General features: G+C 42.6%; 1 pseudogene; it reads right to left on the bottom strand.

Moving 5' to 3' along the window:
• Positions 1–210: 210 nt before the first annotated feature.
• LOC102828424 lies at positions 211–733 on the bottom strand (annotated as a pseudogene).
• Between the last annotated feature and the right edge of the window lie 5,930 nt (positions 734–6,663).

Here is a 6,663-nt window from a genome sequence, read left to right as displayed (position 1 = left end):
CTGGGAGAAGATAACTAGATTCTTTAAAAAAAAAACCCAGAATGTATTTATTTAATATATTCATCATTAGGGCTCAAAAGGAGAGTTAAATTTAAAACAAACAAAATGATGACATAGTTTAAGATACAGAGTCCTATACAGAAATCAAGGAACAGACAGACCATGTAAGGAAAAAAATAGACAATACAGGGAGGGTCTGGACAGATGGGGTCAGGGCTCTTGGCTGGAGACTTGCTTTGAGTAGGTTTCCTGCAGGTATTTCTAAAAGGCTGTGGGGTTTTTCCAGAGTTGGGCAGCATGTGTGTTCAAAGGGCTATCAATATTGGGTTCTCCCAGCAGGCTCTGGGTTGAGAGGAGAATGGTCCTGATGTCATAGAGGGTGGACCACTTGTCCTTCAGGATGTCCAGACAGATGTTACTCTGAGTGTACACACTGGGGTGGTAGCAGGGTGTGAGAAACTTCACTGTGGACGTGTTGTAAGGGTGGCCACTGGGGAACTCGAAGGAGAGCTGGATTCTTATTCCTGACCAGACTCCTGGCCTTGCTGGGGTTACACAGAACAGCAGGCCATTATTAGACCAGGAGCCAAGACTGGCTAAACCAGTGGTATGTCATTATCTACGCTCCTCTCCCTGTTCCATCCCCCATATAACGTTTCGATGACACTTAAAATGAGGAGCCAAACTCCTGTGTGGACAGACCTTGTTCATCTCCAGATACCTCTTCCACCATGCGAGCTATAGTCTCCTCATCCCAGCCTTGTACTAACTCCCACTTCAGGGAATTCACAGTCTGGTTTTCCTGCCTGTGGGTAGCGTGCGCACTCCCCTTACTTAACTAACTTCTCATCTTTCAGGGCAGCTCTACTGACTCCTCCTCAGGGAACACCTTCTGTGACCTCTCTGATAAGGTTAAATCCTCCTATTAGAGGTTTTCAGGAACTCGGTGCCTCTCTTTCAAGCAGTTACCACAGATACAATATTACATTTACTTATTATTGAGAATTGTCTTGTTTCCCCCAGCAACAACTTTCCAGAGGGCAGATCCATTTCTGCTCCTCATCCACAATAGGTGCTCAGGTGCAGTGGGGGATGAATGAATGAGACAAAGCCTGGCATTCTCCTAGGAACTACACACTCCACACTAAAGGCACAGGGAGGGAATCACTGTAGATGAACAGCTCACTTTTCACAGTGTAGGTGCTAAATTTAAAAGGAGAGCTTGTCACTTCTTGCTTGTTTCCAGACATTTAGGCCAGTTTTAATGTAAACAGCCTTTGCTGGGCTCTTTGAGGACCTTTGCTGGGCTCTTTGAGGAGAAGAGAAGATAATTCCAAAGATTCAGCTTTTGATAAAGCCTTTGATCTTTGGTCTCATGCATATTCTGTTTAGCCTGGAGCATCCTGGCTGCTGACAATCTTTCTGCCATACTCTGATTGCCTTTTCTACTTTTTTTTTTTTTTGGCTTTTCTGCTTTTACTTGAGTTTTTATCTTGAGGGATAATGTCCTCCTTTTTGGCAGTATAGAATAAGCTAACCATAAGCTTATAGGTTCAAAACCACCAGATGCTCCTTGGAAATCTTATACAGGGTCACTATGAGTCAACAGCACTTAATAACAATAAGCCAATGGTTCTGGTAGTGTAGTGGTTACGAGTGGGGCTGCGAACCTTAAGGTCAGCAGTTCGAAACTACCAGCTGTTCCGCGGGAGAAAGATGAAGTTTCTGCTCCCGTAAAGATTTACAGCCTCGGAAACCTTGTACAGGTTCGCTATGAGTCGGAACCGACTCCACGGCACAGAACAACAATGTATATAAATTGCCTTCACAGATATATTTGTATTTAAGATTTGAGCTGTTATCAGTAGTAGCAAAGAAGCTAAGACCTGAATTAGATACAACCAGGCCCTTGATTCTACAGCCCTTTGAGATAGAAATAATTTCCTAATTAGCAAAAGATGTGTATTCAGTTTTAATCACTACCTTTTCTTTTGGACACATGAATTGGGGTTAATCTGCTCCCCTTTCCTCGCTGGCCTGTGTTGTGATCTTTTGAACATCACATAATCTTGTTGGACCACTCAGTGGTCTTCATCCTGAAAGAGTTGGACTAGTTGAATTTCCACAAGCAAGTTCCCCATATTACCATTTGACACCTCCCTGGACACTCTTAGTTTGTAATTTAAATGCAACCTAGAAAATTTACAGAAATTTGTTGTTGTTTTTAATGTGCAAGGTATCATTTCTTGAGTTCAAATCAGTCTCAAACTGTGGATTCTATCCAGATTTTTGTTTGGGCTTCAGATGTTTAGCCCTAAACATACTGAAATTTAAGTTGAAACTGGTCCAGATTTGATAATATTTAAGATTTCTTTCCAAACACAAATCTTCCCTTATTTGAAGTTACTTTCAACCCAGTTCTTGAATAATCTCTGTGTTGCCAGTAAACAGCCCTAGTCAAAACAGTTAATGATTAATCTCTTTGAGCTCCAGTGAATTGAAAAATAAGCATTAGCACCTACGGCCTCATCAAGCTCTAAAGGAGGGTTTTCAAAGGTGGTGCTGACTAAATATGAGGACTCAGTTTATCCACTCCAGTCTCCTGGAAACCCCTTAGACCTAATTATTTGGGATGAGCAGAATGGACCCAAGTTACGCAGAAAAATAAAGAGCTGCCAAAGCTCACAGATGTGTAATGAAACCCATTTCAGAGCCTGGTTCTTCTGCTGTGGTATCTGTTGGCGCTTAGATTATATACTGCCTTCTTACACAGGAGTGCAGTCTTGTCTTCAGGAGTTACAGCCCCTCTCCTAGGAGAATTAAGGTGGCCAAGACAAGGCTAGACTTACACATCTAGATTGTAAACTCAGGCATGGTTCTGGATTACCCCTTATTGTTGTTGTTTAGCGCTATTGAGTCTGTTCTGACCCATTGTTGTTGTTGTTGTTAGGTGGCATTGAGTCGGTACTGACTCATAGCGACCTTATGCACAGCAGAACGAAACACTGCCCGATCCTGGGCCAACCTCACAACTGTTGCCACACTTGAGTCCGTTGATGCTGCCACTTGGCCAATCCATCTCGTTGGAGGTCTTCTTCTTTTCCTCTGACCCGTCACCTTACCAAACATGATATCCTTTTCCAGCGACTGGTCCCTTCTGACAATATGTCCAAAGTATAAGAGATGAAGATTGACCATCTTGGCCTCCGAGGAGCACTCTGGCTGCACTTCTTCCAAAACGGATCTATTGGTTCTTTTGGTAGCCCATGGCACTTTCAATATTCTCCTCCAACACCATAACTCAAATGCATCAATTCTTCTACAGTCTTCCTTATTCACTGTCCAGCTTTTGCATGCATATGAGGTTTTTGAAAATACCATGGCTTGGGTCAGGAGCACCTTAGTCTTCAAACTGGTATCTTTGCTCTTCAACACTTTAAAAAAGTCTTGTGCAGCAGATTTGCCTAATGAAATACATCGTTTGATCTCTTGACTGCTGCTTCCATGAGTGTTGATAGTCGATCCAAGAATGAAGTCCTTGACAACTTCAGTCTTTTCTCCATTGATAAGAATATTGTTTATTGTTCCAGTGGTGAGGATTTTTGTTTTCTTTATATTGAGATGTAATCCACATCAAAGGCTGTGCTCTTTGATCTTCATCAGTATGTTTTAAGTCCTCTTTACTTTCAGCAAGCAAGGTTGTATCATCTGCATATCTCAGGTTGTTAATGAGTCTTCCTCCAATCCCGATGCTACATTTTTCTTCATAGAACCCAGCTTCTCAGATTATTTGCTCAGCATACAGGCTGAATAAGTATGGTGAAAGAATACAACCTTGTTGCACACCTTTCTTAATTTTAAGCCATTCAGTGTTTTGACCCATAGCGATCCTCTATAGAGTTTCCGAGGAGTGGCTGGTGAGCTTGAACCGCTGACCTTGATGTTCAAACTGACTTTGTAGTCCAGTACATTAACCCACAGGATCTCTGGTCACTACCAGAGTGGTTGCGAATCGGGCTGCAAACTGCAAGGTCAGCAGTTCGAAACTACCAGCTGTTCTGCCGGAGAAAGATGAGGCTTTCTGCTCCTGTAAAGATTTACCGCCTCAGAAACCCTGTACAGGGTCTCTGTGAGTTGGAATCCACTCCATGGCACAAAACAACAACAACAATGACATTAACCCACAGTGCCACACCAGGATTCTGGAATGCCCATTAATGGCTAGTTTTTCGAAGATTTAAAAATATATATATGTATGCTATGTCTTCTTGTAATTGGCTTGCAGAAAACCTTTGGGTTAATTATACAAGCAAAGAGCCCACAGAAGGGTTTGTGATGTAATGCATGCCAAGTAGCTCCTGTGCAATAGCCAGAGTCTAGGCTAGTGGTTCCATGATGCCAACTGAATGTTTACATTATTGCTACTCAAAACTTGAAGGAGCTCTGGTAGCGTAGTGGTTATGAATCGGGCTGCTAACCTCAAGGTGGGCAGTTCGAAACTACCAGCTGTTCTGCAGGAGAATGATGATTTGCAGCCTCAGAAACCCTGTACAGGGTCACTATGAGTCGGAACCGACTTCATGGTACTTAACAACAACAACAAACTCAAAACCTGGTACTTGAGAATTGAAGGTTAATACACTTGATGGAAGCCATTCCTTCAAAGTTTTGGGGTTTTTGTCCTTGTCATTAAGTTATTATTTTAAACTACTTATACACATGTGTACGGAGTCCTGATGTGGTGCTGTAGGTTAATACGCTGGACTACAAAGTTGGTTTGAACCTCAAGGTCGGCAGTTCAGTCTCACCAGCCACTTCTTGGAAACCCTATACAGGGTTACTATGGGTCAGAAGCGACTCAGTGGCACTTAACAACAACAACCCTAGCCTTGTGGAGCAACGTTGATGATAACAAGATACGGTTGAGTTAGATGTCAGGGATTTTAAACATATTCATCTGAAGCCACCAAACAGACATCATTATAAAATAACTCATTATTATGTGTCACTGAGCTATGGTAAGCACTTGACCATTAAAGAAAAAGTTGGCAGTTTGAATCCACCAGCTTCTCTTCCAGCAAAAGATGAGACAGTTTGCTTCTGTGAAGGCCGTTGTTGTTATAAATGCGGTTGAATTTATTCTGACTCCTAGCCACCCTACACAGGATTTCCAAGGAGCTGTTGGTGAGTTTGAACCACAGACTTTGCAGTTAGCCTTCCAGCATTTATTCTACAGCACCACTCCAGAGGTGGTAAAGAGTACAACCTTGGAAACCCTGTGGGGCAGTTCTATTCTGTTCTATAGGATCACAGAGTCGGTGTTGATGCCATACCATCACCGGGTTTGATGGGTTTGGGTCTGTTACCATCTGTAAGGGGAATAAGTATTGCTTGGGTGTTTTGATTTGTGTTTATGTGGTAGACAAGATTTATCAATAGGAAAACCCAGAAGGAGCTAACTTTATTGTTGTTGTTGTTGTTAAGTACCATGGAGTTGGTTCCGACTCATAGCGACCCCGTACAGGGTTTCCTAGGCTGCAAATCTTTATGGGAGCAGAAAACCTCATCTTTCTTCCGCAGAACAGCTGGTAGTTTCGAACTGCTGACCTTGTGGTTAGCAGCCCGGTTCGTAACCACTCTGCTACCAGAGCTCCTTATTTTATTACAAGCCTTCATTTAGATGGGTACGCTCCCTCAGCAGTTAATTTTGCATAATTATTAGTGTGGTTTTCATTCCAAAGCTTTTTGTATAATGTTGTAAGAAGCCTCTGCTTGATAAAGCCTGGCTGTTATATAGGTATCTCACAGTCTTTATCTAGGGTTATTTCCCACTTCAGATTCTTTGTTACAGATAATCTCCCTACTCTTGGTTTGCAAAATATAAACACATCAGGACCCTTGGTTATTTCTAAAATGATCAAGTGGCTGTATCTGCATAGTTTTGCATTGGTGAAAAATCTGTTTCTTTGGCGACATGGTTTCCTTTTTTTGAAGAGGAAAATTTACAGGTCTGTTGGGTAAGCTTCTTCCTGAGGTATAGACAGGTCGGCTCTCAGTGTGGTCGAAACACCAACCTCCAGAAGATTCGAATGTGTGACTACAGTCTGAGAGAGTTGCCTACAAAGTCAATCAGAACTCCAGACAGCTGGGTCCTGAGGTAGCTGGCAGGAAGAATTCTAATCTCAGAAAAGCAGTTTCTAGAATGTGGGCTAAGGAGCCCTGGTAACACAGTAGTGAAGCTTTCAGCTGCTAACCTAAAGTCAGAGGTTCAAACCCACCAGCCCCTCCAAGGAAGAAAGATGTGGAAGTTGGCATCTGTACAGATTACAGTCTTGGAAACCCTGTGGAGCAGTTGTATTCTGCCTTGATAGGGTCACCTTAAATCAGAATCAATATAAAAACAGGTTTGCTTTATTTTTTAGCATGTGTGGGTAAGGTAAAGCAGGGCTACCTACCATAATTTCAAACCTTAAGGAGGCTGATGGTAGTTGCTGGGGTTGGAATCTGTGAGGTTGCAACTTTTTTTGAGACTCCCTTTGTTGGGTTGGGTACAAATTAGAGTGTTTGTTGTTGAAAAGAGAGTGCTCATGCATTCTTGGTGCTTGCCTCTGTCCTGAGAGAGTCCTGTGATGTCACATATGTTGAACATCACTCTGCTGGTCC

The sequence above is a fragment of the Chrysochloris asiatica genome, unplaced genomic scaffold (assembly GCF_000296735.1).
Source record: "Chrysochloris asiatica unplaced genomic scaffold, ChrAsi1.0 scaffold00069, whole genome shotgun sequence".
NCBI classification, from domain to species: domain Eukaryota; kingdom Metazoa; phylum Chordata; class Mammalia; order Afrosoricida; family Chrysochloridae; genus Chrysochloris; species Chrysochloris asiatica.
The sequence above is the reverse complement of the archived record's forward strand: the minus strand, read 5'-3'. Positions and strand labels throughout refer to the sequence as shown.